The sequence below is a fragment of the Zosterops lateralis genome (genome assembly GCF_965231275.1).
Source record: "Zosterops lateralis genome assembly, chromosome: 14".
Classification (NCBI taxonomy): domain Eukaryota; kingdom Metazoa; phylum Chordata; class Aves; order Passeriformes; family Zosteropidae; genus Zosterops; species Zosterops lateralis.
In genome coordinates this window covers 13,441,169-13,456,613 of record NC_139774.1, presented here as the reverse complement: position 1 = coordinate 13,456,613, position 15,445 = coordinate 13,441,169, and the positions used below count along the sequence as shown (strand labels likewise).

General features: G+C 44.6%; 1 protein-coding gene across 1 annotated transcript in view; it reads right to left on the bottom strand.

The window, feature by feature from the left end:
- SGCD (sarcoglycan delta) overlaps nucleotides 1–14,005 on the bottom strand; it is a 302,618-nt gene extending 288,613 nt beyond the window's left edge. Inside the window, exon 1 of the mRNA XM_083872021.1 lies at nucleotides 13,348–14,005. The gene's annotated coding sequence lies outside the window, so the exon portion shown is untranslated. The remainder of the gene's footprint in view (nucleotides 1–13,347) is intronic.
- Nucleotides 14,006–15,445: the final 1,440 nt, after the last annotated feature.

Sequence of the window (15,445 nt, the reverse complement as noted above, 5' to 3'; positions counted from 1 at the left end):
ACCCAGCGAGATCAGATGTGATCGAAGGCACCTTCCAGCACCTGGTACACAGTGAATATTCATGCAGCACCTTTAAAAAGCAGCTTACATCCCACACAGCTCACACCAAGGCAGCTGCCAGGGCACTGCCCAGCCCTGCCAACAGCTGGGCAGGGCAGCCTGGAACAAGAAACTTCTCACACCTATGTGGCCATCAGCCCTGCACATTTCAAAGTGGGAAATCAAGGCATTGCCATGGTGAAAATTAATTCATTGGTTTCTCCCCCCAGTGAAGCATTTAAATTTTTATATAAGACATCACAAGTCTGAGGAAGGAAGGAAGGCTGGAGGGTTTCTTCACACACAGATGCTGATGCTCGTGGGACCTGTCACCTTTCCAAGTCACTGCAGCACCAGCAAGGCTTGAGCACCATGAAGTGTCTGCACAAGTAACCCTGCTGACCCAGAGTGGGCTCTCTCCATCTCCATGAATAGAGCAGCAGGAATTTCCTGGATTTCCTCTCAGCTCCCACACAGCTCTAGACCTTCTCAGAAGCAGGTGAGCTGCCTTCTCTTGTTTCTCTGAAATGTGCTGCTAACTTACCTCACTCAAGAATGATTCACAATCCAGGTCTTATTTCCACCTGCCCATAGTATTTCCACTCTCTGTACAAAGGGACAATTTAACCAGTGGTCACATGTATGGAGGATCATAAAGCACAGCACTGGGACAAGAAGTTAGTTTTGAAAATAAATGGAGCAGACTAACACTGGCTGGCTGGAGGCATAAATAGTGCACTGACAATTGCAGGTTCATCTCTATCTTGAGCTCAGCTGAACTTCTTGTGATCCACAATTGCCTCTTGTTAATTTTCTTTCCATCCCTCTGTCTTTGGGAGTCCCTATATTCTGTGACTCCCTATAAGGTGCTGAAAGAAAACAGAAATGCAAACATGATTTTGCTCAAGTAATGTCATAGGAGGGAGCAGTGTGTGGAGGAAAAAAGAAATTATCTTCCACTGGCACCAGATTAAAGCCAATGTGATTGGAAAGATGCCCCATGGAGCAGCCACCTATTTGGAATAAACTTAGGCTTGAATTTCAGGTACTGAAATGCGGAGCAGTGTCACTGAGCTGCACCTACAGTGACCTGGCACAGGAAGGAGTGGCCAGAGCCACCCCCCCAGTTTTGGGGACACAGCACAAGGGCAGAATGCAGACAGTTCGCACTTGTAAACGACTCCTGCTACCAAGAGTGATGTCAAAGAACATGTCAAGCTACTGTCACACTCAGGGCTCTGCCTTCTCACGACCAAATGACTGGAACTGTGGAAATTTTATTTCTTTCAGGTGCTACAAACCTAAAATGGCTCAGGACTGAGAGCCCAGCTGCTCCACGAATGACAAAAGCCTCTTCACTTTTAACTGCAAGTGAAGCACAGCAAATCCCACATAGAATGGAAGGGAGAAAAACAAAATTAAGTGGAAACATCATTTAATTTTATGTCCAGCTCCTCCACTGCCTGGCTATTTCAGCTTTATCACAAGATTTTGAGGCTATTACAGGAGCCTCAATATCTGCTCACTCACAAAACAGGTAGCCCAGGTTTCATCATGAAGAGGACGGTACATTCATCTACAACAAATGACCCTTTTAAGTGCAAGGTCACCACAGTGGACCAGAGAGAAAACTCTTGATGAGACAAAATTTGGAGATTGTGCTGATCTACACCCGAGAGTCCTGTACCCTGTGGACGAGACTGTCCCTAACCTTTGGTGAACAAGATGACAATTTAGTGAGTAAATGCTTTCTGCTGCCACAGTGGAAAGGACTGACAGCTCCCTCAGCCCTGGCACAAAAGGTCACAGGTACCCACCACAACCTGGGGCTTCGGGAGAGACCAACACTGCAAAACAAAAAAGATCCTGGAATGTCAGCCAGCCCTTCTTGAGGTGGGTATTTACAAGGGCTGTAGCTTTCTCTCATGGCTTTTCATTACAAGACTTCATATATATATTTCAGATTCTCCTGCTGAGAATATAGATAAGCTTCTGGCATTAAATTTTCTATAAAACAGAGTCACAATACAAGGCTAGTGACAAATGCTGGCGTCAGAAGCCTGCAGTAATGGCATTCTGCTCGGGTTTTGTAGAGCAATGAACACAGACAGAGAGTAAAACCAAATTATCTTCCCAACTTGGAAATTTATTTCTGGAAGCTTTAAAATGTGAAATTAAAGTTCCTTTTGTGGGCACGCAGACAGCCCTATGTCTTGATAATTGTATATACAAGAAAGGCTTAAAACTGTAATACAGCATTTGGTTTCAGTCAACATTAGTTCTAGTGTTTGATTTATTCCTTGCAATAAATAGATTAAAGCTTATTACCATTGATAAAGTCGATCTTGTAAACCCCAGGGTGCCACTCAGAAAATTTTCATGGTGAAATCTGGCAGCGTCATGCAGTGTAATGCGATAACACTGGGGTGATGTGGCAGTGATGCCCACGCCTTGTTCCCACAATTTCTGATTCTGACCCCAAGACTCTGAACAAAGCTGTAACCTTACAGTTCAGAGGGGAAAAAAAACCTCCCAAAAAACACAATACCCACAAAATATCACACAAACCCCACACTCCACTTCTTTCATTGTCTTCCCACAGCTGAACATTTCATTAAAAAGCCAAATGTTCAAAGATACAGACCACTGAGTTTAACTCAAATACAAGAAGAGTTGATAGAAAATATAATAAAGAATTGAACAAGTGGGTGCATTATATACCTGGAAAGAGTCAGATATTTTGCAGAGAGCAGTGATGCACAGCAAATCTGTTAGAATTCCCTGAAGGGGTTAACAAGCACGAGAATGAGGGCACATTCTGCAGGGACACACAGGTGGCTGGTGCAGTACACGAGGCTTTTCCCAAACCCTCCAGCAAAGAGTCTCAAGGAATCTTAAGAAGAGCATTAAAAAAGGTAGGCTATGGTGGGACAGAAAACAAGGGCATCTTATGGATTATCAAGTGAAAAAGAAAAAAGGAAATAAAGAAAATAATAAATCATTTGTCACAGCAAAGACAGGCTGTTAACACATCACCTCAGCATCTGTGCTAAGACCTGCACTGGTCCAAATACCTGTTACTGGTCTGAGAAGGGGCAGGGAGGCAATGAAATGCCAAACTACACTGAGAAGACAGAACTAGTAGAAGGAATAGGCAAAATTACAACTGACGTGGAAGCTGTGGAAGAGTCTCAAGACACTGTGATTGGACAGCAAAATGACAGCATAAATTAAATGTTAATAAATGCAAAATATTGTACTGAAATAAAGGAGTATTACTGTCCACACAGACTGACAGGCCCTGAATTAGCTGTTCTAATGCAGGAAAGAGATGTAGTCACTACAGACAGCTTCCTGGAAACATCAGCTCAGCAGCAACCTAAAAATAATAAGCAAATAATTTTGGAACTTCAAGGGAAAGGTATCAAGGCTGAAATACAAAATACCACATCAGAAACTCACTGTTTATCTGCATTTTAAAAATGCATCTATTTCTGCTTGTCATCTTTAAATGAATACATATGAAGACACATAGATGTGATGGATCAGAAGACCAAAATTATTTCTGAACAGTGAAAAGCTTCACTTTGCTAAGAATACATCAGAAGTAGGAGTACATTGGGACTCTACAGCCTGAAGAAGAGCCAACTCACCCAGCTGTGATCCATACCACACACAAGATCATGAGCTACATGAGCCTTTTGTCTGACCACCTGCATTGTTCTGATTTTCTTGTGAGGCAGAACACACAGAAAGGACAATTTCTACTTCCCTATGAAGTGTCAGCAGGATAAGCCAGAGCATGTTTAGATAAATTGTATTAACTGGGCTGCAATCTGCAAGAGACTTCTCTCATTTCCATCTGCCCTGGAAGCAAAGATATTTAATAAGACATTGACCATTCAGCTCACAATGAGCTATAAAATTTTACCTTTGGTCTTATTAGGGTAACAAATGGGAAATATCATACAAGGCTTGAAATTATGGAGCAGATTAGACTCAAATTGCTTCATAAGTTAGGGAAGAAAAAACACCCTCCAGAGCCATCTCCTATCCCAAAAAGGACAGGTTTAAGCTAGCTGAACAGTGTATTTTCTATTTCCATATGAAAAGCTGCACATTCTGGGTTTTTCCTTCACAAGCTGAGGGGAAAAGCAACTTTTGTGTATAAAGAGTATACATAGGGCACTGAACATTTAAAACACCACATAATAGGCTCAGGTTGGTCTGGAGCATTCCAGGTCCATTAGACAATTTATGCTGTTGTAGCCCAAAGATTCAGGTTCAAACTGAACGAAAAGCCAAATTCAAGCAGATCAGAAACTTCCCATAAGTGAAGGAAAATAGAAAGGCCAAAAAAGAAGCATTTTGATCCCTGTAAGAACAGTCTTTCTTACCACAAGAAGCACATGAAGACCAAGGGGTTTTGTGCCATTAATGATAAAACAGCCTTTTCCCACCTGAAGAACAAGTTTTCTTTTCCTGGAGAAACAATAGGCAAGGATGGAGCCAGCCACGTGAGGCAGCTGCTCTCTTACAGCAACATCTCAAGCCTATCCCTAAGAGCATAATTTCCACTCCTATCATATCTTTTCACACCAAGTTCATGAGTAACCACCAATTGGCCAGGATGTGAAATTTGCAGAAATCATTTTTGACTTAGTTCTTGAATCTCCCTTAATGGCTCTTAATGCCTCTTCCTCTCTACAAACCAAAAATACAACAGAATGACAAAAATCCTGGCCTGCTGGACATTCTGATGCTGAGAAAATTCCTACACAGAAACTAATAATTCATGAAATCATGTAAGAACTACTTCTGCTGTTTACAAAGATCCAATGCTTAGTATTACTTTTCTAAAGATTCAACTATTCCCACAAATACCAGCTCAGCCTCACAGGCACTATCCCCTTTCAACCTTTCAGTGAAGGCAGTTCCTAACAGTGCTGTTGAAAATAAGGAGAATGGAGAAGTTTAAGTGCATCATTTTTCAATATCTGACTCAACTATAATAACTATAATATCCTCCATGTCAGTAATACGACAAGTGTTCAACATGATACTTAAAATCATTCACCTCTGACTTCACAAAGCTCTTTCAGGAAATACCTGGAAAAAAAAGTCATTACTGTAACACTCAGGAATCAGTGTGTAGGTGCTTTTTCCCTAAACCACTAAAATGTCCACTTTCAAGATTACTTTCAAATAGAGAAATTATACATGCAACGGTGTATAACATCAGCCTGCAAAAGGGTCACATCTGTCAGATCCACCAGCCTGGGCAGAGGAATTTAGAACTACTTGTTTTTCAGCAGGCTGAAATTCACTGCTGAAGTCAGAGAGAACGAAGGGAACAAAGAAAATGGGAAAAAAAAAAAAAAAAAAAAAAAAAAAGGAAAAATATCTAACAGATTTAGTTTTCAGACAATTCAACCAACAAAAGATTCAAAGCTTTTATTCACACCTTCAAAAACCATGATCTGGAGGTAATTAATTACTGCATGCCTGACTTCACTCTCAGTATTTTCACTGACACCAGTGGCAGTAGGATTGGCCCATTCCCTATTAGCTAATGCAAACCAGTAACTGGCTCTTGAATATCTCCTTCAGATCTAATATCTCCTTTTAAGTATCCATTTCTGGCAGAGCATAAAATAATCAACCTATCAAAGCACTGCAGTTCCATCATTACCCCCCCAAGTTAATCATGTTTCAGTGCAGGCAAGGCAAGCCTTTAGCAGAACATTGGTAAGCAGGAACAGATAAAAGTGGATTTCCCAGTGCCTACACTGGAACAGTAATACAGATAATGATTTCCTGCAAATCACTAGTGCAAGCTCTGTGAAAAAAAACTGCAAAATAATTCAGCTCTTCAGGAGCAATGTGTAAAGCAGAAAACTGAGCTGTGCCCTGTGAGGGCTATGATTCTTCTGTGGCCTCACTGAAAAAAAACCAGTCAGGTTAGGTAAGGTAAATTCTTGCTTTAATGTTTATTTTGGCTTCACTTCTTTAAGAACTCATGTATACTAAAAAATAAAATTTTAAAGTTGCAGTATCTGTGAACTTGACAAGGTAAAAGTGCTAAAATTCAGGGTTACTGTTTTACCTGAGCATGACAGTAAAAACAGTGAATTTTATCCTCCTTAGACAGACAGTACAAGGCAGAAAATCCACTTACATCCCATTTACAGCCATAAAATAAGTTGCAAGAGGAGTGAGGCTGCCCATGCCAACACCCAAAAAAAAGTTTATGCTTTCTGCATAAACGACTTTGTACTTCAAATATAAACAGAGACATTGGCAGGTTATTTTGTGAGTCATGGAAAGGCCCTCACACCCCAAGCCATGGCTATGCATTTCGTACCTGAGCAACTCTCCCTGCAGCTGAAGCTTCACTGCCCAGCTCCACTATCAGATGTCACACTTGCAAAAGCCTAAAAGTCAGAATAAAAGCTGGGGCGTTGCTGCAATGCACGGTTTTGAAAGACTTCAAAAAGTTACTGGAGCAAGACAAACTGCACAAGATTCTTCCCCAGGAAGCCAGGCCAGCAGCAGCCCAGGAGCTCAGAGAGGCTCCCAGTTAATTAGCTGTTTGCTATGTAGAAAAAGAGGCTGTAGGAAGTGCCCAGTGCTGCATCCTCATTTGTGCTTCTCTCTGATCCCTACAGCAGCAACTCAGTCCTGAGTGAAGCAGAGCTCATTATCCAGCAGAGACAAACTCTCCTGAGCAGAGAGGTGTTTCCTGGGCTGTTGAACAGCATCAGCTCCAGCTGGTCACCCCTGTGCCTGCCCTGCAGGTAGAGCCTGGCACAGCTTGGGTGGAACCAGAGATGGAGCCTGGTCTCTGACAGGGGTGGAACACAGACCCTTCTTCATAACTGGTGTGGAGGGAAGAACATTGAAATAAACCCAGAGCTGACCTTGGTTTGATTTCCAGGGCAGAGGATGGGAAAGCCTCCATCAGCTTCATCATTTGGTCCTCCCTGAGTGACCAGCCCCTCTCAACAATGCTCCTTTTGCTTTCCTAACAGCACATCCCACATTTGCCTGTTAGGCACATTTCCCTGTCTAAGAGAGTTAAGACCCTTTTCCTCACCTCTGTGAACTCTTGGCTCATGCTTTAAGAGAACACATTTATTTAGGAAGTGCCCAGGGCAGCCAGGTCATGCCCTTTGATTGTGCAGGGGAACGTGTGGGGCCTGCTCCACTCCAGCTGCCCCTACCAGGGCCAACAGCCTAATCTGCTCCAACCCCTCAGCAAATGGCACCTCATTAATTTCAGCACTGTAGGAGCACTAACACTCTCTGCTCTGAAGAGCACAGCCGCAAAGCCAACCACATCACCCTCAACAGGGAACGAGCCAGGTCTCCACAACACTGATTTGTTCAATCAAACTGCAAGAACTTCCCATTGTTTTGGTTTTTTTTTCCCTTTCATGCTTAGCATCCTGCTTTCATCTGGCAGCCTTTAACAGCTGTTTCCTTATCACATTAAACCGACATCTCTGACAAGAAACAAATGTCTAATTCTCCTGGATTTCCTCACAGTGAGCTACAGGGGAGCAAATCTCTACTGAGCAATGCTGTCTGTTAGCCTGAGTACAGGTTTTGTTCTTCAAACAAATATCCTTCCCATCCTCAAAAAACCCCAAACAAACAAACCCAACGTAACAAAACTCCACAACTTTGTCACAATCTTCTGTTCAAACTTCATCCCCCCCCAAAAACAGCAGGGCAGCCCTCCAGTCAGTGGCAGCACTGGCACAGTGCCTGGGAAAGTAATGGAGCTGCACTGATTTACGACAGTTAAAAATCTGACCTGGAGATGAGTCATGGGCTTTACTTGCTGCTTGAATTGCAACTAATTCAAAGGGGTTTGTTTTGTTCATATCTGGATGTGTTGTAAAGCTTCAGTCACTAAAGGTCAATTCCAACATTTCTTCGTAAGTATTTAGGAAAGCTCCTGAATATTTGGGAAATGCTTGGATGTGTGAGATTTTTCAAGCACGCTGCTTCTTGGATTTGGACTCATCTTTTCTAACACAGTCACCCACTCTGCCATCTGAAATAGTCCATTAACCTACACATTGAGGCAGCTAGTTTTGATCACGAGGTGAAAAATCACAGCTTAGCTCTGAGCCTCAAAACAAGAAGAGAAAACATAAAATAAAAACAATCAAGCTGGGAGGGAGGCTTTGGGACTCTTCTCCCTGCTGTCTGTCAGAGAAATGTGGCTCTGGCTGTTTCTGGGCGCCTTCAGTGTTATGGTCTCTTCTCCCTCTGCTGAGCAATCCAAGCACTACAGAGAGTGACAGAGCTGCCTGCAGCAAGAGGTTCTTCAGTCGTGTCAGGATTACACAAGAACAAACTTTATTTCTCAGGCTAAAAGCAGAAAAAAGTAAGAAACAGGCAGAGAGATGTGCTCAGCCTCCTGCTGCCTCCTTGCCCCCAGAAATGTGCACTGAGCTGGGCTGGGGCTGCCAACACCACGGCTCAACTCCAGGCTGGTGTGGGGAAACCAGAACCTCAGCTGGTGCCCAACCAGGGAAACCCCCAGAGAAGGCAGGAAGCTTCTGAATTAAACCCTTTCCCCTTGCTGCTGCATTGCCAAAGAAGAAATGAGACTGTCTAACTGCTCACACGGCTGCCATGTAGGGAACAGGTGAAGCCACTACAGCAGCATTTCATCTGCTGGGACAGTCCCAGCAAGTCTTGGCTCATCTCAATGGTGGGCAACACATCCCTGGATGTGGTCCCAGCACTGCTCTTCTGCATTCATGGTAATTCTCCAGCACCCAAACCCTATGGGACCAAGAGGAGAAATAATAGGTTTATTGCCATAACCCAATACTCCCAAGCTTACCACTCTGCAATGCATTGGATTCAGGGAGCTTTCTGTGCAGCACCACAATCTTAAAAGCATCATTAATTCAAAAAATAAAAATAACAGAGCTCCAATGTCCATATCATATTCTAGGGTTAAACTAAATGGCAATCCTGAGATTTTATGAAGTTTTCACCTCCACGAGGAACCACTATCCTTCCTTGCTAAGCAGAAGAACAGATAATCACCCTAGGGCTCCATCTTTAGTGAAAAATAAAATCCCCTATTTCTCAGAGACAAAAAAAAAGACAAACAACCCAATACCAAATCCCTTTTCACTAGCTCTATCCAAATTCAACAGAACAGCAGCTAAAAATATGTCAGAAATCAAGGTGCAAGTGAAGAAAGGAAAAAAAGAAAAGGCTTAACACCAGAATGGCAAGATTTCAAGCGTGACCCATCGCCTGGTAATGTCAATGGGATCCTTTTGAACCGTTTCCAAACAAGTCAGGTACAGCTCACCTGACGTGACTTGTTACTGAGAGCAGCTGATGGAGCCAGAGGAAGGCAAAGAATTCACAGGGAAAACACACAGATACAGGAGTCATACCAGCCCTTGTTCAGTGCGGGGGGGAAAGCTTTTGTTCCTTTTAAACATTTTCCCCCAAAGGGAAAATAATAGCAGCTTTCCCATAGGATCCATCTTAAACCCAGGCAGGGGGAGAATGTAAAGAGTAGCTAAAACTTAAGATTTTTCAAGGTTATCTAAGCAGACATTGCAAAGTTCTTTATGGTGTTTAGTAACATACAGCCCCCCAAAAAGTTAATATGTTTTCAAACTACTCCAGGCATATTCAGCAGAAATCTGTTATTAAAATCAATGAGAGATGAGCTGTTAGCTGTACATTGTGCTGGAAAAGCTGCAGATGAAATGCAGAAAGCTCCTATGCTTTCACTCCACATCCAACAATACAAACATTTTCAGTTACCTCATAAATCAAAGTTTGTCATTAGGCTGCATGTGAAGTGCTATCTTACCCAAACCTCTGCAAAAGCATTGAGGTAGCTGTTAATTTTATTTTTTTTACAATTACTCAGGAAATATTTCACAGGTGAAGGAACCGTGGGCTGGTGCAAATCCTCTGTGACTGTTGTGGGGCCAAAAGGATTGAGGCACCTGGTGGTGGCCTGAGACAAATGGACTCAGAGAGTGACAGCGTCAGTGAGCTTTTACACTGAGATACTCTGAGCACACCTAAGGGACTTGCTGTAAGCTGGTAACAGAGCCTGGGATTCACACAAATGAAATAAAAGCAGGAGCAGACAATGAAGAAAGTTAATTTTTCACCCAGAGAGCTGCAGTGTTAGAAGATTGCCCCGGAGGATTTAATCAATGAAAGTGAATCTTGTATATTTTTCTCCAGTATTCCCAAAATAAGTCAATAAGATGCCAGCACTCTCTCAGTATAGAGTGCCCATTTTCCAGTAAGCTTGAGTTAAAGTCTTTATCAAAAGAACTAAAGAAATGCATTATAATTTCAGAGAAAAATAGTAAGCAAGGAAGCAGAAACAGCAGGATAACCATACAAGGCACAATAGGTTTTCATAAAAACTTTTTTACTTCTTTTATTCCTAAGGACAATTAGAAGCAAACGAAAACTACTCTAAAGCAGACACTGCTGGTGCACAAGAATATCTGCAGCTACCCTGGCCTTTAAGAACAACAAAACATCTGAAAAATGCACACCACCATCAGGCACTATCTAAAGGCATTTCCAGATCCAGAACCTCCTCTCCTGTGAGGAAAACACACCTCCTTGTTCATCTGCTCCACCACAAAACCTCCCCATACATTCAGGCAACTCCTATTGCACCATCCTAATAACCCATCACCCAAAGGATCTGTGCAGGAGTTCTGGGTCCATACATGTCACCCAAAATAAATAGCCACAGACCACATTACATAACACACTTCTGCATATTATATACAGAATATGTACATTATATATTATATATATTGTAGTATACATTTTATATATCATAAATATAATTAATGCAACATATATATATATATATATATAAAATAAAATTATAATGAATAAATGCCCCTGCCTGTGTGAAGGGCTGGACACCAGCTCTCTTGGTGAAATGACCTGTAGGCAGAGAGTTTTCTCAAGTCCTAAATCAATTTACAATCCCACCTTCAGCTGGAGCCTGGATAATCTGTTTCTCTAAGCACTAAAGAAAAAAAACAACTAAACAAACAAACAAAAAGAAACACCTCCATAATTTCCCCTTTGTAATACTCAGTTTACACGCACAAACCAGAAGAGCTGTCACTTCTTCAGTTGTAAAAGCTTTAAGCAAAATTAGCTACTCTAAGCTACCTGCAAAAGCAAAGAGGTGAAACTGAAAAACATCAGGGGCGGACTATCCATGACTTTTCCAAGTGTTGGAAGTTTCCAGAAGGCACAGTAAGGACACAGTCAACATCCTCAGTGCATTCCAACACGAGAATTTCAAGGACTTCAAGGGGCAAAGACAAAGGTAATTTTTTCTGTGGCAAGAAGATTATTGCAACAGTTGTACCTAAGCTAATCAAATCTTTTGGGAGCAAAGCTCACCTTCTGTATTGCTGAGAGGTGATGCACTGAAAACAGCTTTTGCTACAAGGAATCTTGTAAGCCTTGTTTCACAATAACGACCCTTATTTTTCCATTTATCAGTATAATTCCTTCCTCAAACTGGCATTCAAAAATATAGCTCTTCCTTGGGGGGGAGGAACAAAACAGAAGCATAGCTTGAAATACACGAATGGATTCTCAACAGATATACATCAACATGAGGAGTCAATAAAATTATGTCAATTTATGCCAAACGAAACCTAACCAAGATTTCTCTCCTTGGAGGTGAGGCTGGGATGATGATGGTCATTTCCAGCAGATGCTAATCCTCATCACACAGGGCACAGGAGCTGGTTCCCCTGCCTGTGGAGTGTCCCCCAGCAAACACATCTGTCAGCAGGAGGAGGACTCAGCTCAGCACACTGATGTAGCAACGTCACTGGCTGACCTATCCTGCCCAGCACACAATGGAGAGTTGTTCATTTTTCTTTTCAATGAAACGCTATGCAAGTGTTGATTTAATGGTTCATTCATCAACCCCTCTGAATATTAAGCAATTCATTTTGACTTAATTTGAACAATTCAATTTCACCCATCCTTTCTCCCCTTGAAAAAATGTGAATTACTGCCCGGGGAGAAGCTGTTTTAAAAGTTGACTTAACAGGAAGCACTTAGCTCCATGGGCTCGATACCCTTTATAGTCTGAGATATATTTATACCAGACTTTTTTCTTTTCCTATTACATATTATACCTGAAATTCACAAATGCTAAAGCAAAGACACTTCAACAAATATTAATACAGCAGACCAAAAGGCATCTTCTACATTAGTTACTCCCTAAGAAGACCACCAGAAAACAAAGTGCATCATCAACCAACCAACAACGCTGCGAAATTCTGCAACACCCGGGAAAAGGAGCCTCTCATCGAAAATCCCTTACTTTTCTTTGAAAGTTTGCATTACTGGATACATTTTTCCCAACAGGAAAAATCCATGCGGGAAGCCCCGGAGCTCCAGTCTCACCTGTAAGCAGCACCTCGCACCTCCGGGTCCGCATCCCGCAGGGCTCGCACTGCCCCGGGACCGCGGGCAGCGCCTCCGGGACCCGCCCGGGCTGGAGAAAACCCTCCCGGGCACCAAAGCAGCCGCAGGCACGGCCGCTGCACCTGTTGGCCCGCGCTCCCCGCCGCATCCCCCGCGGCTCGCCCCGCTTTCCCCGGGTTCAGCCCCATTTCACCTGCTGCCCGCAAGTGCCCCAGCCCCTCTCCGCAGCCCCCCCACCGCACGGCCGTGTTAACAGCCAGCCCCAGCCCCAGGGGCACTTCCAGAGCCCCTTCCCCAGGGGAGCCTCGCCCCGCTCGGGCACTGAGCATCCCCCGCAAAGCCCGGCCGAGCCTTCCAGAGGGCCGGGCAGCGTCCGCCCGCTGCCCAGAGACACTTTTCCCTCCGGGAATGCCAGCACGGAGCCACCGCGCTGAGAGGAGGGAGGGAGGGAGGGATGTGAAAAAGGGATGCGATAAGGGATGCGAAGGAGGGATGTGAAGAAGGGATGGGAAGAAGGGATGCGATAAGGGATGCGAAGGAGGGATGTGAGCAGGGATGAGGAGAAGGGATGGGAAGGAGGGATGTGAAGAAGGGATGTGAAGAAGCGATGTGAAGAAGGGATGCGATAAGGGACGCGAAGGAAGGATGTGAGCAGGGATGAGGAGAAGGGATGCTCGGGGGGCACCGCCACCGCGCGACTCTCCGGGGCGCCGGGAGAGCCCCCCAAGGGCCGCGTCCCCCCCGCCAAGGGCAGCACCGGGCAGAGCCCCAAACTCCGGCAAGTCGCAGCGCGGGGCCGGCCGGGGCGGCACTCACCGGGGCGGGCTGGGCTGGGCTGGGCTGGGGGCCCCTCAGGAGATCATGCCGGCGGAGCGGGGCCGGCGGCGGAGCGGCTGCTCCGGCAGCGGGGGCGCGGCGCTGCTCGAGCCGCGGCGCAGCAGCCGCGCCGCCCCCGACACGCGGCCGCGGCGCCCCGGCCCGGGGGGGGCCCGAGAGGCGGACCCGGCCCCGCTGAGCCCGCCCCGGCCCGGCCCGGCACAGCCCAGCACGGCACGGCACCGCCCGCTCCGCCCGCCCGCGGCAGCGGCAGCGGCAGCGCGGCTGCCTCCTCGGGTGTCTCTTCTTTTTATTCTTCCTTTCCCTCCTCTCCTCTTTTATTATTTTTTTTTTTTTTTTTTTACCCTCCCTCTTCTTCTTTTTTTCCCTTTTCCTCGTACTGTTCTTACCTTTCCTCATTTCTCCCCTTCTTGCCATTCCCTCCCATTTTCCTATCTCTCTTGTTCCTGCTCCCTTTCCCTTTTTGCTGCCCCCTTTCCCTTTTTCCTGTTTCCTTTCCCCTTTTCCTCCCCCCAGGAAATTTCCCCCCGCATTTCCCAGAATCTCAGAGTCGCTCAGGTGTGAAGAGCCCTTTACGATCAGACCATCCCATCCGGCCGCTGCCCCAGCCCTGCCCAGCCCAGCGCTGAGCCGTGTCCCCAAGTGCCACGTCTGCCCATCACTTAAACACCTCCAGGGGTGCTGCCCCCACCATTTCCCTGAGCAATCTGTTCCAGTGCTTGACAATCCTTTCTCTGAAAAATATTTTCTTATATCCTGAAAACCTGCTTTGTCCCAAGTTGAGGCTGTTTCCTCTTATTGCTTGTTCCTTGAGAGATGATGCCAAAGCCCCACCTGGCTACAGCATCCATTCAGGTAGTTCTGGTAGTTGTAGAAATCAATAGCATTTCTTGTGAAACTCCCTTTCTCCAGGCTTAACACCCCCAGCTCCTCATGAGACTTGTGCAATAGATCCTTCACCAGCTCCACTGCCCTACTATGGACTCCGCTTTCTCCATTCCTCCTTGTTTTAAAATTGATTTTTTTCCTCCTTCCCAGTTTTTTTTTTTTTCCTCCTCCCCCCCTTTTTTTTTAAATTTTTTTCTTCTTTTTCATTTTTTCCCCATCCCTCTCCCTACCAAAGCCTCCTGGCAAAGCAGACTCTGCCCAGCAGCCAAGTGGCAGCAGGGGCCTGGCCACCCAGAGTGGCTCCAGCAGCAACACAGCTCCCTTTCCCTTGGAGTTCCATGTGTTGGAGAGGCAATCAGTGGAAATGGGGGGTTTTTGTACTCTAAAAAGTTGGTTGTTTTGCAACCATATGCAAATGCTTTGGTTCTAGCAGATGGCAATGAGTGCTTTCCTTCCACGTTTCAGTCTGGAGCTCAGCATCAAGGTAGAGTGAGTTTGCAATAAGCTCAATAGATACTGAGTAGTGGTTGCTAAGGCAGTTAAATTTCTAGGAGAACTTTCCATCAGATGTCCACTTGCTGCTCTTCCCTTCCCTCCAGGGGCTTGGGACCCTCCCTTCCCTTAAAATTCCAATGAAGTGCCAGGTTTGGTTCATCGAAGGTCTGTAAAATCATTTCCAAACTAAAGAACAGGGATTACACCATATAACCCTACAGCAGAGCCTCTACACATGCACTCCTTCCACCTGCTGTACATTATATGCAAAATTTCTGTTGCAAATTATATGCAAAATTTATATGCAAAAAAAAAAAAGTTAATCTTATTTCCAGATTAAAAAAAAAAATACTGAAGAAATCTGACAGACCAAAAGAAAACAAAAGCGCATCAGCAAAACTGGCAAGTATCAAGCACTGTAAATTTTATCAAGTTAGTCATGCAACAAATTTGACCTCTGGGACTTCATTTTCTTTTCTGTAATTCTTTTAATTTTAGTACTTCCCTTTTTTAGAACTTCATAGCTGGTGTTGTGTTTTGCTTGCACTGATTTGTAAGTGGGTTCAGTTGGCCAGCAATGGCAGGGAATGCTAATTCCATTTAGTTACCAGAAAAAGGCAATAAAAAAAAATATGTTTCCCTAAGGCCTCAGCCCACAGTGATGAAAAATCCAGACCAACAAGCATATTTTGTT